At 35.6% G+C, this 18,690-nt stretch overlaps 1 long non-coding RNA gene across 3 annotated transcripts in view; it reads left to right on the plus strand.

Annotated features, from left to right (window-relative positions):
* The window catches only part of LOC143676214 (uncharacterized), a 157,856-nt gene that overhangs the window by 21,026 nt on the left and 118,140 nt on the right, over window positions 1–18,690 (plus strand). For all 3 annotated transcript variants that reach the window (XR_013171915.1, XR_013171917.1, XR_013171916.1), the window contains exons 2-4: window positions 22–172; window positions 5,644–5,804; window positions 9,492–9,548. This is a non-coding gene — a long non-coding RNA (uncharacterized LOC143676214). The remainder of the gene's footprint in view (window positions 1–21; window positions 173–5,643; window positions 5,805–9,491; window positions 9,549–18,690) is intronic.

An 18,690-nucleotide genomic window follows, 5' to 3' on the forward strand; every position in this document is an offset into this window, starting at 1 on the left:
CCCCTTTTTTTTTCATTTAAGGTGCATTAGAGAGGCTAGAGGGAAGTGCCTGAAACTGAAGAGCTGTGTTCCAGTAGCCATGTTTCTTGAAGTTGAATGTATAATGATATAACTTTCACAATGTGACTATGTGAATAGGAAAACCTTGTGTCTGATGCTCCTTTTATCTAAGGTATGGACCAATGAATAACAAATATGGATTAAAATAAATAAATAATAGAGGGAATAGATGTTAAAACAAATTGAGTAGACTGAAATACTAGTGATCAATGAAAGGGATTGGTAAGGGGTATAGAAATAAAATAGGGGGAACAAAGATTAAAATATATTTGATAGATGGAAATACTAGTGGTCAATGAGGGGGGGTAAGGGCTATGGTGTGTATGAGTTTTTCCTTTTTTCTTCTTATTGATTTCTCTGGAGTGATGCAAATGTTCTAAAAAATGATCATGGTGATGAATATACAACTATGGGAGCCATTGATTGCTCACCATTTATGGAATATATGTTAAGAATGTTCATGTTGGTATGCTGTTGTGGCTTCTCAATTAGATATAAATGAATAAATAAATTTAAAAAAAGAAAAGAGACTAGATTTTGTCAAATCTTTTTTGTGTGCCAATCAAGATGATCATGTGGTTTTCCCTTTTTGATTTTTTAATATAGTGTATTACATTAGTTGATTTTATTGTATTGAACCAACTTTGCATACCTGGGATAAACCCACTTGATCATGCTGTGTAATTATTTTAAGGTGCTGCTGGATTTGATTTGCAAGTATTTTATTGAGGAGATTTGCATCTATATTCATTACAGAAATTGGTCTGTAATTTTCTTTTCTGGTAAAATCTTCATCTGACTTTGGTGTTAGGGATATATTGGCTTCACATAATGAGGTTAAGATTGTTCCCTCCTCTTTAATTTTTTTTGGAAGAGAATGAGCAGGATTGGTATTAATTCTTGTTATAATGCTTGGTAGAACTTACCCATTAAGACATCTCGCTCTGGACATTACTTTGTCGGGAGTTTTTTGATCAGTGGTATAATCTCTTTGCTTGTAATTGATCTGTTGAGGACTTCTATTTCTTCTAGAGTCGATGTAGGTTGTTTGTGTGTTTCTGGGAAATTGTCCATTTCATCTGCTTTCTAATTTGTTCACATACAATTGTTCATAGCATCCTCTTATGATACTTTTTAATTTATGTATTGCCAATATTATCTTTTTTATTTAAAATTTCTGATTTTATTTATTTGCATCTTCTCTCTTTTTTTCTTTCTCAGTCTAGCTAAGAATTTGTCAAATTTATTGATCTTTTCAAAGAAGACAACTTTGGTTCTGATAATTGTTTTTTATTCTCAGTTCCATTTTTTTCCACTCTCTTATTTGTTATTTCTTTCCTTCTGCTTGCTTTAGGATTAGTTTGCTGTTATTTTCCTAGTTGGTCCAGGTATGCAGTTAGGTCGTTAATTTTAGCTGTTTCTTCTTTTTAAATGAAGACATTTAAGGGCTATAAATCTCCCTCTCAGCACTGCCTTCACTTCATCCCATAAGTTTTGATATGTTGTATTCTTGTTTTCATTTGTCTCAGATATTTACTGAATAAATCAGATATTTACTGATTTCTCTTGCAGTTTCATCTCTGCTCCATTGATTGTTTAAGAGTGTTGTTTAACTTCTATCAATGTGTGAATATTCCTGTTCTCTGGCTATTATTGATTTCGAGCTTCATTCAATTATGGTCAAAGAATGTACTTTGTATAATTTCAATCTTTTTAAAATTTATTGAGAGTTGTTTTGTGACTCAACATGTCTATCCTGGAGCACTTGAGAAGAATGTTTATCCCATTGTTTTGGGGTACAGCATTTTGTATATTTTAGGTCTAGCTAATTTATCATATTTTTTAAGTCCTCTGTTTCCTTACTGTTCTTATGTCTAGATGCTCTATCTATTGATGGGAGAGGTGTACTGAAGACTCCATCTATTAATGTAGAATCACCTGTTTCTCCCTTCTGTTTTCCCAGTGTTTGCCTCATTTGTTTTGAGCACTTAACATATGGTTAGATGTATAAATATTTATGATTGTCATTTCTTCAATAAAATTAAAGACTACTACTTTTATTAATATTAGTGTCTTTTTGTCACATGATAATTTTGCATTTAATGTTCATTTTGTCTGATATTAGTATAGCTACCCCAGTTTTTTTTTTTTTTTTTTTTTTTCGGGTAAGTGTTTGCATGGAACAATCTTTCACTTTTGACTTAGGTGAATCTCTTGAAAACAGCATGTAAATGGATCATACATTTTTACCCATTCTCCAATCAGTGTCTTTGGTTGGGGAGTTTAATCCATTAACATTCAATGCTATTAATGTAACTATAGTTTTTACTTTGTGCATTTTATTGTTTGGTTTTTATATATCATGCCTTATTTTGTGTCTCATTTTATCCTTTTAGTTACCCTTACTGGCATTCTTCATTTCTACACTCCACCCCAAGCCTCTCTCTCTTGTTTTTCCTTTTCAGCCTGCAAAACTCCCTTTAGTATTTCTTGTAGGAAGAGCTCTTATTGCCATTTCAGTTTCTGTATATTTGTGAATATTTCAAACTCTCCCTCATTTTTTTCTTATGGTTTAATCTAGAGCTAATTGAGGTAAATTCCTCCTGAATACCTTTTTGAAATCAGCTTTTCAGTTTACTAATATCATTTTTAAAATATTTTTATTGAGAAATCTTCACACACGTACAGTCCATACATGATACACGATCAATAGCTCATAATATCATCACATAGTTGTGTATTCATCACAGAGATCATTTCTACAACATTTGCATCACTCCAGAAAAACAAATAAACAGAAAAAGAAAAATCTCCTTTGTGCCATACCCCTTACCCCTCCCCCTCACTGACCACCAGTATTTCAATCTATCCATTTTTTTAACCCTTTATCTTACCCTATTATTTATTGATTTTTCATTTTTTTCCACTCATCTGTTCATACCATAGATAAAAGGAGCACCAGACCCAAGGTTTTCACAATCACTCAGTCGCATTGTAAAAGCAGTATAGGTTGTGCAATTGTCTTCAAGAACCAAAGCTACTGGAACACAGCTCAACAGTTTCAGGTACTTCCCTTTGCCACTCCAATAGACTATAACCTAAAAAGGGATATCTATATGTGTAAGAATAGCCTCCAGTATAACATCTCCACTCTGTTTGAAATCTCTTAGTCACTTAAACTTTATTTTGTCTCATTTTTCTCTTCACCCTCTTGGTCAAGAAGGCTTTCTCAATCCCATGATGCTGGGTTCTAGCTCATCCTGGGAGTCCTTTTCCATGTTGTCAGAGAGATTTACCCCTGTCTCCCACATTTTTTAAGCATAGTTTTGCCATATAAAGAATTCTGGGCTGCTGTTTTTTCTTTTCAGTATTTTAAATATATCATACCACTGCCTTCTCACCTTTGATTTCTGATAAGAAATTGAACTTAGTCATATTATGGTCCCCTTTTATGGAATGAATTGCTTTCAGAATTCTTTCTTTATCTTTGACATTTGACATTTTGATTAGCATGTTTCTCAGAGTAGGTCTATTAGGATTTATTATACTTGTAGAAGGTTACACTTCTTGAACATGTATATTTATGTCTTTCATAAGAGTTGGAAAAATTTTGTCATTATTCTCTCAGATATTATTTGTGTCCCTTTTCCTTTCTCTTCTCTTTTTGGGACACCCATGACACATGTTCATATGCTTCATTCATTTCCCTAGGACTCTGCTCAATTTTTTCCATTATTTTTTCTTTCTATTCTTCTATCTGTAAGATTTCAATTGTCCTGTTTTATAGTTCCATATTCTTTCATTTGCCTGTTCAAATCTGCAGTTGCAAGTCTCTCATGTGTTTTTAATCTCTTCTCTTGTGCCTTTTATTCACATATTTTCTATTATGCTTTTTTATACTTTCAAAGTCTTCTTTATGCTCACCCATTATCTTCTGAATATCCTTTATCTCTTTAGCCATATTCTCCTTCATCTCCTCAAATTGATTTAGGAAGTTTGTCTGAACATCTTTTATTAGTTTTTCCAAATTCTGTGTCTACTTTTACTGGGCTATATCTTCCTGTTTCTTACTGTGACTTGTAATACCTTACTTATGCCTAGGCATCTTATTATCTTGATGAGTTTACTCTGAAGGTAAGTTTCTTTTTTGATTAGGGTTTTATTGTTTATTAGTTTTGTGTTAAGGCTGTTTTTGACACTTGGTTCAATTTATTCTAGAACTTCAGAATTTCACGTTTAACTGATCAGAATTCTTTGTCTAATTCTTGCCCTGTATATGTGGTACAGTTTTTAAGGCTGCACTCCTTGTGCAATTATACCACCGCCAGGAGCTAGTCTTCTTTCCTCTATTCTTTCTCTGGGAATCTTGGTTGTGCTGTTTGTTTGTGTTGACTATATAGTTTGATCGCCTTTAGCTGCTTTTCCCTGGAGGGCAAGTATTGGGAAGATGGTCACACAGGAGAGGACTTTCCCATGTCATCTTTTGCCAGTCAAATAGGGCCAGAGAACCATGAAGGCCATACAGACCAGTTCCAAAGAATCCTGGGGAGAGGGTCAAGAAAGACATCAAATATCTTTTTGATGAACCACCAAAACTGTGCTTTCTTGTCCTGCCCAGAAGATGGACACTTCAGCAAATTCTCTCCCACAGCTCTGAAGAGGCACTGTGTCTGTAAACCTCCACTTGCCATGCTCCTCTCAAGGGGAAGTTGGTACAAAGGCCATGGTGGTCTCTGTTCCAAGTGGGCTGAAACAGCAGCTCAGAGCCAGGATCTGGCAATTCAAATTCATTGCTAAAAAACTGTGATCAGTGCTTGGTTGTGCCTCCACCCCATTCTTGAGGAAGAGGATTTCTTCATCCCTCTCCATCTTTAGCAATCAGTCAGGGATTAGACCCCAAGGAGCCCATTTCAAGAGTAGGAAAATTTTCTCTCCATTAAAATGTTTTTTTTATTATGCATATTTTACAACAATTAAAAATAAATGCAGGTTTTTAAAAACCTTATTTCTCTTCCTCAATTATTTATGTTTTACTTCATTTTTTTTCACTTCTCTCTGCCATGGAGTGTCTTCAGTAAACACAGACATTCAATGGTGTGACAGAAACTCTTTGACATCAAATAACTTCAAATCTCTCGTCACAAATATATAAGCAATATAGATGTTATGGCAGTCACGAAAATAGAGTATTTGGATATTTTTTCTTCCAATTGTTCAAAGAACACTGGACATGAAGCTTTAGCTATGTGACCTTGGATAAGTGGCATACGTCATTGAACTTCAATTTTCTTCTATAAAGTAAGACCATGGGACTAAATAACCTTGATCATGGTAGTAATTTATAAGGTATAAAGGCAGGGAGTATGGATAAAGCAGAGAAGGAAGTGGAAATCCCTGTGTGGCATATTAAACATAACTACAAACTGTTTGACCCTCTTTACAGAGATATGATCTGTGCCCCACTAACTAGAATTTGAATATATTCTTTGACTGTCTCAACAAATTGAAAATGGTGAAAGTAAAGATACAATTTCTAGACCCAGACTTTTAAAAATAAGAAATTCTACTTTTTGTATTTTGGAGTGTTCTTTCTGAAAGCTCAAAGCTGCCGTTTTAAAGGGCTGAATATCCCCAAACCATCCTGCTGTACAGTCAACATAATGAATTTCCAGTTACCAGTCCCAGCTGAAAACAATCATCTAGCCTTCCACATACACCTGACTTCTGCCATCTTACTTTTCCAGGTAAGTCCATCTACTAGCTGAATAATTACCAAATGACTTCTGTGGATTAGAAGAAGGCCTAGATAATCATGTAGAATTAAACCCTCCACTGAAGGGTTGAATACTGGCTATAGGAGATTTTTTGATTCCCTGGCATTTTGACATATACTGTTCTCTGTCTATCTATCAATCTATATTTATCTATCTATCATCTATCTACCACTTACCTGTGTTAGTCTGCAAGATGCCAGAATAAGATATTCCAGAACTGGAGCGGCTTTTACAAAAGGGGAATTTAATAAGTTTCCAGATTACAGTTCTAAGGAAGTGAAACTGTCTAATTTAAGGCACAACAAGAGGTTACCTTCACTCAAGAAAGGCTGATACTGTCTGGAACACCTCTGTCAGCTTGGAAGTCATGTGGCTGGCATCTGTTGGTACCGTGCTCATGAACTCTGTTGCTTTTGGTCTCTATGTGGGTGCTCCTCACTTTGCTTTTCTGGGGCTGGATTCCGTGTCTTGACTCTCATTGGCTCTCTTCAGGTTCTGGCTTGCTTAATATGTCATGGGAAGGTACACAGCAAGGTCTGCTGGGCTCCAAGCATTTCCAAACGTTTGCGTCTCTGCACTCTGTCAGCCCTGAAGTTTCTGTCATTTCTGACTCGTTCCAAAATATTTCCTCTTTTAAAAGATTTTAGTTAACTAATGAAGGCCCAGCTGGAATGGGTGAAGTCACATCTTACCTGATCAAATTTAATACCTACAATTGGTTGTGTCACATCTCTATGGAGATAATCTAATCAAAATATTCCAACCTACATTATTGGAGCAGGTTTAAAAGAAATGGCTGCCCCCCACAAGATTGAATCAGGATTTAAAAAGAGCTTTTCTAGCATATATAATACTCTCAACCAAGCACATTACCTACCTATCAACCATCTATCTATCATTCATCTCTGCCTCTATCTCTATCATCTAGGTATCATCATTTATTTGTCTACTTCTCTTTTCTCTTTCTTTCCTTGGTTCTCTTTGTCCAGTAGTGAGGACCAACCTAATAAATTTTAGAGCTCACCAATGGAACACTCACAGTTTGAAAACAGTCTTTGCCAGTGGTTGAAAAGAAATAATAAATAAGATATGATCCTCTCTTGAGATACTAATAGCTTGACAGCTGTTTAATCTATCATTTTGTCTGTAAAGTGTTCTGAATTGGAAAGCAAAAGGTCATTTTTCTCAGGGGGTAAGAACTTTAGATCCACACTTCCTCAAAGTTCTAACTTAGGTTTGAGTTCTTTTTAAATGGATAGTTAAAAGTAAGTTCAAGCTTATAACTGCTTAGACATCATTTTTTCATATTTTAATAACTTTAACCTTTGTGTGTGTGTGTGTGCAACGTTTTATTTCATTTATGGTCTATATCTCACAACTGAATGTTTATGAAATCACTACCTGGGGATGTCCTCTGGATACTGTTGGACACATGAACTAACTCCTCTGATGGAGACAGAGGTTCTCTAATCCTTCCTCTGATAAATATCTGCAGAGTAAAAGTCAAGAATAATAGTAGGAGATAACTGGGCAATGTCTGTACTAAAGTAAGGAATAGAGCAGCCAGATTTTTTTTCCTTCTGTTTTTAAACTTTTCCCTTTCTTTTAATGGATGAAGATTCAAGGACACATCTTGCTTCATAGTAGAAAAGATGATTGTTCATTGACAAGAGCCTAGCTGGATAGCAAAAGTAAACTTTAGCCTGGAGTATTCCTTCAGTGATCTCTCGACAATCACGAGCAGTGCTTGGTGGAAGGTGGCTTGACAGTGCAGTTGAAGTTAGATAAGGAAGTACCAAATCCTAATCACAAGAGGTATAGCTAACAATGTTCACGTGTATGTCTTATTTCCTCAGTATATATGGAGAATTTTCTTCATGAACAAGGAAGAAGGAAACCATTGCAATGCATGAACACACCTTCTGAAATATTTAGAGACACTAAGGACTGGAAACTCTTGCAAAGTGATCATTTCCCTATATAATAGCATTTTATGGGGATGAGTTCTTGTGCTCCTAAGGAACTTTAATAATTATAATGAAAGTTACTTTTGAAATTTGTTATGGTAATTTGACATAGAGAAAACAAAATCATATCGAATGCTCTATTTTGGGAAGTGAAATTTCCACTTGGAAATATGCCATCGTGCATGCCTTACAGGCAGTTACATTCACTGCCCATGAACTGAGAATCAGAACATTAATCATGGTCTGAGCCCATCAGTAGAATAAATAATTTGCCTAAGGTCACATAACTCCTAAAAATGACCAATTTAAACCCTTGGTTCTGGATCTGAGAGCATTGATCTTTTCATGACTTTTGGCAATAACTCAAGAAAACCATTCTTTCACATAAACATTTTTTTAAATAGAGACATATTTATCTCTAATGTGTGGTTTCTCATATGTTATCTCATAGACTTCCCACTACACAGAAGAGAAAATTGTGACCAAAAGAAACTATGGCTTCCATAAAACCAAACACTAATGCATAGCAGAACTGAAGTAAAATCTTCAGACTCCAGGTTTTTTTGCCTATCAAAAATATCAGGCTATTGGTTGTCATTATCAGAGAGTAATTATTTTGTCTATGCTTAATTCAAACAGAAGAATTCTTAGTAAAAATGTATTACATGCAGGATACTTGTTAGGATTTGTATTTTTGGCAACAGAATATGTTGCCAATCCATTTGCTGTACTTGAGAATATAAGTGGAAAAAATGTTCTTTCCATTTAACTATGCTAATATATTTTGCTTGCCTTATTGATTTTTACTTCATGGAAGCAATTAATATTTAAATTATAATATGTAAGCTCTACTTACCCATGCTGAATTCCAATTACCAGGTGTCTGCTTCTGATCAAAATCTTGGCAAAGTCATTGATTAATGCAGCATCTGGAGTCCCATTTCCTTTATTTAGCCCAGTAAAACCATTGGCAGTGTTTTTAAAGTACCCTGTTAACTCTTCATCTAAGTAATTGACACAGCTAAGGTTTAGATGAGCCCCACATTTGCCTCCTTCACAAATCATTAACCAAGGCGATTTGATTTTCACTTTCCTGCTAACTTATTCTTGAGATGTTGATTCCCTTAGCAACTGGATTTGGTCAGGAAAGGTGAATAAAGATTGCTGTTTACTTTACAAAAGTCAAATTCATCTTTTGATTTAATTATTTAATATTAAGTGCAATATTTATACTTTTGAAAAATACAGAACCTCCTAAAAATAATATAACCCATTTTTGTAATCTGACCAGGTTTATAATGAGAAAGTCGGTAAAGGAGATGATAAGAATGGTGGAAATAACACCTCCAGAGACCATACATTACCTACATTGGTGTAACTGGCCACTTCCATTCTGTTTCAATGCAATGACAAAACTTAATTTTTCTTATGGAATAAGATAGTTTTATAAAATCAGGGATGCTATTGAGTGAAAGTCATAGATTCCACACATGATATTTTTATAGTGCAGATTTTGACAGTGTGATTGACCAATGAATAGCCATGTGAAATTTGTCAATTTTGTCATGAAAATTAGCAACAGAATCTAAAAGAAATTCATAGGAGTTGTTCAAAGAACCATCATAATTATTCATTGAATTTCAGTTCTCTTTATTTTGTTTCATTTTGTTTTGTTTTGTTTTTTCCATAGGAATTTGGGATTACAGATGAACTTGAAAAACCATTAATGCCAAAAAATTAAATGGAGGTAAAAATCATAATCAAATCAATCAAGTTACACTCTTAAATCAAACATTTGATTTCAACTTCTCTGACATGTGCCAATTGACTAAACAACACTAGAGATGGTGTGATTCAATCACTTTGCATCCATCTTGTTTAGAAAAGAAACATTTTGTAATATTTAGGAAATTTGTTTATTAGAATTTGTGATTTATCTGAAGTCACCTTAGTAAAAATGAACCAAATGAATTTATGTAATTAAAATCATTGTCAATGAACTACAGTGTAGATATTTAAACCTACAGTGGCTAAGCAATTGTCTGCATTTGTGTATCATTCTTCCTTTTGTCTGTTTTCAAATTTAGTACAATATTTTTTAATTGAATGAGTTTTACTTGTATATTTATTTCTTCTCATTTGGTTCCATTGGGCTGGGTCTTGGAAAAGGTATGTAAAGTCACTGCAGATTCTTAGAGTCTGGTCTTGTTGTGAAAGGTACTCCATTATTTATTGCCATTGCAGTTGAAATCCTCAAAGTATTGAAAATGTTATTCACATATTCAATTTTTGATATATGTTCTTTTCTCAATACTGTTTATTTTGAATTTTCTCTTATAACCCAAACTGCTCCTTCTCTATCTACTTGATCATTTCCTGATTTGCCTGCCTTTAATGAACATTTGCCCATAAAAATTCTTCTTGTAAAACCTTTTCTTTTATTCTAAATGTTCTATGATGGCTTTGGCTATTTCATAACTTCAAGGATACCCCATATGTTTATGATTTTCAAACTTTATATCTGTCTCCAGCATCCTTTTCCAATCTTGTTTATCTTCTCCTCATGGACTTTTTTTGTATGCTGTATAGTGGGGTCACATTTCATTCTTTTTCCATATGACTATCCCATTACTGAAGTACCATTTCTTCGCTTTTTGGGGGGGGGGGGGTGAAGTACACAGGCAGGACAAACCACTGAAGTACCCTTTCACCCCCCTCATGAATTTTTGATGACATGTCAGACAAATCTTCTCCCAAACATTTTCTATATCAAATCTGTTACTTCAACTCTGTTTCCCATCTTGGTTGATTCCATGAGTAACATTTTGGTAACTTCTAGAACAGTTAGTAGCATCTTTAACTTTTTTCTGCCTCAAAGCTCATTTCTTACATTTATCTACCCTGATTTTTACTCCTTCATGATCTGTAGATTATGATGACTCATGGCTCTACCCATAAGCTTTCAGTATATTTACAAGAAGCCATACTCTCGTGCTGTTGCCCTCACCTTCTCTCCCTTTTATTGCCCTTGCTTTAAACAATTCTTTGTAAACTTAAGCTATGCAGAATGACTGAAGAAGTGGCAAAACCACATGGATTGAAGCCTCCACATTTGGGATGTTTGGAAATTCTATGAATCAGTGGAGTATGTTCTCCCTTTGCAGATAATGATGATTTTAAGCCTTTAGCACCCTCTTCAATTTCCTCAATCCCTCATTCTGAACAGTAGGAAGAACAGACTTGTAGTCCAGAGACAACAGAGACCTTCAGATAAGTCAAACATCCTGTGGCCATGTCACTACAAATTTATATATACCGTTATTTAGACTTGAGTTCTTCCCTCATTCAACATGTACTTTGTCCCTCAAATATACATGTATTTAGGATGCAAATACATATTTGGAGTCATCTGAACCATTATCACAGGCTTCTAACTTGATTTTTCCATATTCGGGCTTGTTCCTTTCCAAAAGGTCTTTTTGAATTATTTTGATGAGTTAGTATAAGGAAAAACGATTATCAAGTTTTCCCTTAACAGACAAATCTCCAAGATTCTATCATGGTAGCCTAACGAAAACCATACCGCTTTTATTGTCACCATTTCCTGAGTAGCAACCTCTACCACTTTGGAATTTCCTTTGTTTGGAATAATTGCTTTTATTTATATACTAATGAAATAATAGGCTGGGGCCAGCCACACTTGTAGTCTTGGGGTTGGGGCTGGCCACAACAGAAAGACCAACCATGTGGTTAAAAGGTTGATATTTTGAGCCACATAATATCAGCTCAACCTCTGTGACCTGGATGGGAAGGTTAGGGAAGGGGCCTGGAAATTGAGTGCCACCATGATGACATTGATTCCACCGATCTTGCCTATGTAATGAAGTCCCATAGAAACTCAAGATGCACGATGTTCCTGTGAGCTTCCATGATTGATAAGATGCATCTCTGTGCTGGGAGGGTAATATGTTCTGACTCCTTGTGGAAGAACACAGAAGCTTGCATTTGAGACTCTCCCAGACTTCACTGTATGCCTCTTTTCTTTTGGATTTTTCTTATTTATATCTTTTATTAAAATACACTTACAGTATGTATAGCACTTGCAGTGATTCTTGAGTTTTCCTAGCAAATTACTGAATCCAAGCAATTTGGCAGGAACTGAATTTATAGTCAGTTGATTGGTAGTGCAGGTGGGCTGGGCCCCCCAAACTAGTAACCAGTGCCTGAAGGACAATCTTGTAGAGGACAGCCCTAACCTAGGAATCTGACCTAACTTCCTTTGGGTAGTTAGAGTCAGAATTGAATTGAGATATTGCAGCCTGTGGAACTGTTGATTGAACTTTTATATCTACATAGTTGGTATCAGAAGTTACAGAAGTTGATTGAGTTTTTTGATACCCACAATGTCATATTGAGTACGCAACATAAGACATCTTAAAAAATAGTGGGTGGGCCATGGTGGCTCAGTGGCAGAGTTCTCACCTGCCTTGCCAGAGATCTGGGCTCAATTCCTGGTGCCTGCCCATGCAAAAAAATAAAAAATAGAAAAAGGAAGTGGAAAAATTCCTGCATGTCATGAACAAAGAAAAGGAGGTGTCCATCAGAATGGATTTTTCTTCTCACTGTTTTATTTCTTCCCAAGGTGCTTCTATCATATGTGTAGTTTAGATTTTGTTGATGTTTTACTTTTTCTGACTGGAAAGCCTTCACAGTAGTGGTGAAACTTATTTATCTTCTTCAGAAAAACAATATTTTGTAATATTTGAGAAAACATTTTTATGGCCAGGTTTTATTGGCTAAGTTCAAATTATAATTCTTTTTACCAAAACAAATACAACATATATAAGCATAAAATACTCAAAAAGATGCAAGTTTACCAACTTCCAATAGATGTAATCTGACAATATTGTTTCAAAAAATTGCTATATACAGGCTGACAGATTCTTTCCTTTCTTCATCCTCCAAGCTAAAATAGCACCAAGTAAATTTAAGAAACAGCTCTTTACCTTTTCGAATTCAGCCCCCATTCATTCTCAGTCGCAGAATATTGTTTCTGCGACTAGAGAAACAATATTAAAAAACCAAAAATTTGGCTATGCTATGTAATGTTTAAAATCCTTTATGTCTTCTCGTAGATTTCAAGATAAATTCAAATTCTTCAGCATGATGCCTTTGCTTTGTTTCCTGCCCACGAATTGGTACCTCTTTGTCTCTTTTCTTTTTCACAAACTTCTGCTTTCAAGTCATTGACATACATGGCCTCACTGCATCGCCATTCTACTAAGTTTTTGCATATGTTTTGTACTATAGATGTCCCCACATTCACGAAACACAACAGAGGTTCTTCATTATACAAAAATATTGATGGATTCTGATATTTGTAACCTTTTGCCTCAAAAACTGACAAAAATAAAGAAGATGAGATTTCTTTAAATTTTACTGGTAATAATCCTGCTTGAACTTAAATGTAAATACCTGTGGGTCATTTGAATTAGCAACTTTTTAAGTGTATAAAATAAACTCTTCTGAAATGTAACTCCCACACATAAAAAGTTCTGGTTTGTTTTGCTAACATATTTATATATGTAAAAGATGCTAAATGGAAAAGCTATAGCTGTTTTCCAAGTCAATTATTTTCTCCAACAAAGCCATCATTTTCAGAAACTCCCCACTTTCTTCTGACACATGCATGTGTTAAATAACCTGTGATTTTTAGAGGAAGCATTACATTGAGGGGAGACTCACAGCTGAAGAGTTTCTGTAGGCCTGTTCATATTACTCGGTAGTTGTGTGTGTATGTGTTTTTTTGTTTTTGTTTTTTTTTTTTTTTAGGTAGTTGTGTTTTGATTAATCCTTATTCTCTCTGGGTTTTTGTTCCCTTATTGTGGAAATTAAGATGACTTGGTGAACTCTAATGATTTTCTAGCCCAGGTACACTGTAATCCTGTTATCCTTACAATAGAGAGAATCCAGCACACCAGGTATGGGCACTTCAAGTGAACAGTGGGCAGGCATCTGAAATCAATGGGAAAACACAGCATTTAGAATCCAGGTAAAGGGGATCCCATCCACCTACCCCCAGTGAAGTTCTGAAGCTAAGGCACTTTAGTTAGGCAGCTGTGGGCTAGTAGCGGAACAGTAACTGGCTCAGAAAATCTCATTTCAGAATCTAACCATGTGATTTTAAACAAAGTACCTAATATCATGAAATCTCAAACTTATGATGCAAAAATTGCATACTATTGGGAAAGCAAAATATAACATATTATATGTGATGTAAAAGCAGGGCATGGTTTATAAGAAATTGTTTCTAGAGACCAAACATGGACGTGGGCAAGATAAGGACTTCTTGACTTCAATTCATTGCATTAAAATGGGAATCCCTCAATTGTCAAAGAAAAAATTGGGTCATCTCTAGGCTGGAATATGAAACCAAATATCTCAGACTTTCTCCTTAAAAGAAGATTTAAAGACAGTAATTAGCATGGACATTTGAATTTTATGTAAATATCCAGGAGTAGATCAAGAATATAAGCACACTTTAAATAACTGAGCAAATTGAATCTCATAAATAAATGAATGCTCCAAGATCCAATATTTTCTGCTTTCTTTTTTGCAGTTAGAGATTCATCCTTGACATTAAAGAGATAGATCATCCTCTGGCAAAAATCATTACTTTTTAGAGTAAATAAAAGCTAAGTGTTTCCAATTAAAAGTTAAATAAAGAAGAAATAAAGCTTGGCTTTTAAAATTCCACTTTTGCTGACTGTGTTACATTTTGGCAGCTAAAGCAATTAGAACATTACTTCATCTTCTGCAGCATGTCCATATGTTATTAAAACACCGACAAAGAGATGAATTTGAAGAAAGCGAAAGAATGGCTCATTAAGTATCAGGAACAGTATACATTGATCATTCATTGAAGATTTCAAAAATGTATCTAAAAGCCACACATACTAGATGTACTGGTTTGAAGTTAGTATGCACCCCAGAAAAAACATGTCCTTTAATGTTCAGGCAATATTGCTGGGTGTGATCTTTTTGATTGTTTCCATGGAGATGTGGCCCACCCAGTTATGGGTGGTAACTTTTGATTAGATGGTTTCCGTGGAGATGTATCTCTACCCGTTCAAGGTGTGGTTGCTTACTGGAGCCCATTAAGAGGGAACCATTTTGGAAAAAGTTTAGAATGGACAGAGCCCACACGGCCAGAGAGCCTTGGAGATGTCACAGAAAAATGGCCCTGGGGCACCCTTATGAAATGAGTAGAGAAAGCTAGCAGACATTGCCTTGTGCCCTTAAAGCTGACAGAGGTGTTCTGGACCTTTCAGCCTTTCTTGAATCGAGATATCTTGCCCTGGATGCCTTAGTTTGGACATTTTCATGGCCTTTGAATTATGAACTTGCAACTTAATAAATTCTCCTTTTAAAAAGTCCATTCTGTTTCTGGTATACTGCATTCTGGAAACTTTTACAAACTAAAACACTGGACATCTGTAGAAAACATCTTGCTTTCTATTTTCTTTCATTCACACACAATTCTGCCTCATACTCCATTCCCTTCCCTCAGAAGTACAAGCATTCCAAAAGGGCTCAGCCAAGGATGTCTTCCTCTAATTACAAACCAGCTTAATGTGTCATCAAAATAAGAGTGACATGATGTCCTGAAAAGGAAGTCAGATTTAATGTCCTGTAATTCTCTCTACTTTCTAAGGATGTTAAATTCCTTAGATGTATTTGAATCCAAAATGAGGCATTAGGAAAACAAAGCAGCCTTCCCAAATAAAGCTGCTTGTATTTAAACCTCCACATTGGAGCGTTCATCTTGCTTTCTTAAACACTTTAGTTTTAATCAAAAGAGAGGGTGGGCGGGCCGCGGTGGCTCAGCGGGCAAAGTGCTTGCCTGCTATGCCGGAGGACCTCGGTTCGATTCCCGGCCCCAGCCCATGTAACAAAAACGGAGAAACAGAATACAATAAAACAAGAAAATGTTTAAAGATGTTTCCCTTTCTTCCTTCCTTCCTTCCTTCTCTCTGTCTTTCCTTTAAAAAAAAAAAAAAAAAAAAAAGAGAGGGTGATTTCACAACAAGCTCTGGCTATGCCTCAACAGCCAAGGAAATCTCCTTAACTTAATTATCCTCCCTCCTTTCCTTTATTTGTAAATTTGTATGCTACAGGATGCTTGGTACAGGAAATGGCTGCCTTGGACACATTGAATAAGTTTTTCCTCTAAGTTGCATTGGTTTGAATTTCTCTATAAGAAACCATGCACTAAAAGAAATCAGAGTTTTTGACAGCAAAGTGAATTGTTTTTCACATGTAACTTTTCTGGAATATAAGCCAGAGACGCCTGCTAAAGGACTCCAACCTCAAACCTCAGACCTAAATTATTCTCTTTGGTAAATAGCCAGTGAGTCGTTTTTCATTCCAGGTGTACAGTTCTGCTTTAACTATTATAAAGTGACCAATGTCACTCCCAGAAGCTATGGTGATCTTTGGGTTCCAGGAATATGGGTTGCCATAGAAACCCTTCATTTCATCTGGGTCATTTTGTTATCACTTTCAGTGGACTAAACCAGAGAACAGTGGCTCTACTTACATTAGAGTAGCGACTTTATGTTTCCTACATAAAAAGGCCATTTTGTTCTCACACGTATTTATGAGAGAATTTTTGGAACTGGCCAAAATGATAAAAATATTGAATCTCCAGTTGTAGGTTGAATTTTGACCCAAACAAAGCTTAATCTCTCAATAAGTGTGTTAAGTGATAAAATTGCCCTTTCTTCTATTATAAGTCTAGTATGTAAATAAGAATTAAAACAAAGTGAAATTTGGAGGTTATAACAACTGACACAACTGTGCAAACCTCTAGGTCTCTGGTTGCTGTTCTGAATCAGGTATAATTTGAATGCCCAGGTAATTTGACATACACAAGAAAATGTATATGTAAAAAGATTTTTTAAAATGCCAGTGTTTCTAATACAAAAGGACAAAGACCAGGATTTCCTGCTTATTTAGCACTTCCACATGAATACAAGCCTATTAGACTGCAAAGATTGTTGGGTGTTCCAAGGAATATGAGACTTAAGAAATTAGAGGATCAAGATATTCAGCAGTCTTAGAAGTTAACTGAGACACCATGCTGGAAGGGGGATGCAGACAAATGGCAAACACTTTAAAGTAAATATGGTGCATAATCTTAACTCTGTGATCTTAACTCTGATTTTAATTTTGGACAAGTATCTATGACTGAAGTTGATGTGGTTGATACTACAAACTGGTTCATGCAAGGCCTTCTCCAATTATATTCCTGCTTTTCCTTTTATGACATAAAGACTACACAGCAACAATTACATCTTGGAATCCTTTCATTCCTAAAATTCTGTGCTGAAACTAAATTCTGCCTGGGACTTGTAGGTGACTTAGAAGGTGGACATAAGCAGCCTGGACTGGTACTAATCACAGGGGACAGGTCTGGGAGTTGAGACCTTTCATTTTCTGGATCAGTCATGGTAGAAGATGTGCCCAGAGGTACTGAAAGAAGGCATTTGTACAAGCTCAGCTCCAACCACATTGGGGAGTTAGTATTACTCCCAATTGCAGTGCTCGTGGTTAGGTAACATCCAAGCTTGGTTTCTTGACTCTCTAGAAGTTCTGTAAGCTAAAAAATGCTCTAAAATAAATCTTTCTTTTGACTAAGCAAGTATGCATTCATTTATTTACAACTAAGATTACATCAATATAATTGTCCTACTAACCTGCTAATTTGTGATTACTTCAGACGGTTGTCTTTCAAACAAGAGAATAATTCAGAATTACCTGATAAATTTTTCACATAGCCATTCTTCATCCCTTTCCAAATTTCATCTCAGAACCTCAACTAACCTGATGGACCAATGTAGCTTTAAAAAGTAAACAATGGATTCTGATATGCCAATCTGACTGATAAGCATTGGCCAAACCCAGCATCCATAAAGCCTCCTTCAGAACTTCTGAAACATAGATTCTCAGGTACATCCTGATCTCTTGAAACAAATTCCCTGAGGTAAAGATCAGGAATGTGGATGTTTGTTAAATTACTCAGTTACCTAAAACTCTGTCAGCTGAGAACTTTTTCAAGACCTGGTGTTTAGAGGCTACTGATATAGATCATTCCTTGACTGGTGAGACCTAATGTAAGCTCATTTAAACAGCCTACCTTCTTTCTTTTTCTGAGACAGGAGATTATTTGAAGAAGGGAAAGATTTAGAAACCAGAAATATGGATTTAAGTAAAACATATAACAATATCTCACAGGATATCTTTGTGAGGAAGGTAAAAGAGCTGGGTGGATTATACATTGGTACAATGGCTATATACAAAGATGGTAATCAGTAGATGGCTATCCTTCTAACCTAAAAAGGATTCCATGTCATAAGTGGTCAAAATAGTTTAAATTATATTACAGAAACATCAAAGTTTCATTTCTGTTTCTGATGCTGCTTGTCCATTGTGGGTTGCTTGCATTGTCATACCGGGAGCAAGGCTGAAGGAATGTCCACAGTCTGGAATACCTCTGGAGGCAGTATGTGGGTAATAGATACAGCAAGTTTTATACTGGTCATAAGAAATCTATGTCATTTAAACCATCATTCTATTGAACAAATCGAATAACATGGCCATGTTTGTCTCAGAGCATTTGTGGGAAAACAATCCTACCTTGAACCTAGTAGGAAGAGAATATAAATACCCTTTGTAGGGACTTCATAGGATCCTTGGATCACATGTATATTTAAAACCACAGTCTTAATCCCCTCCCACTGCGTCTTAGCCTCCAAAGGCTGAGAAGTACAATCAAAGGAGCACAGGTTTTGGAGTCAGCTGTTATTTGCATTAATTCTATCTCCATC

This window comes from Tamandua tetradactyla, chromosome 3 (assembly GCF_023851605.1).
Source record: "Tamandua tetradactyla isolate mTamTet1 chromosome 3, mTamTet1.pri, whole genome shotgun sequence".
NCBI classification, from domain to species: Eukaryota; Metazoa; Chordata; class Mammalia; order Pilosa; family Myrmecophagidae; genus Tamandua; species Tamandua tetradactyla.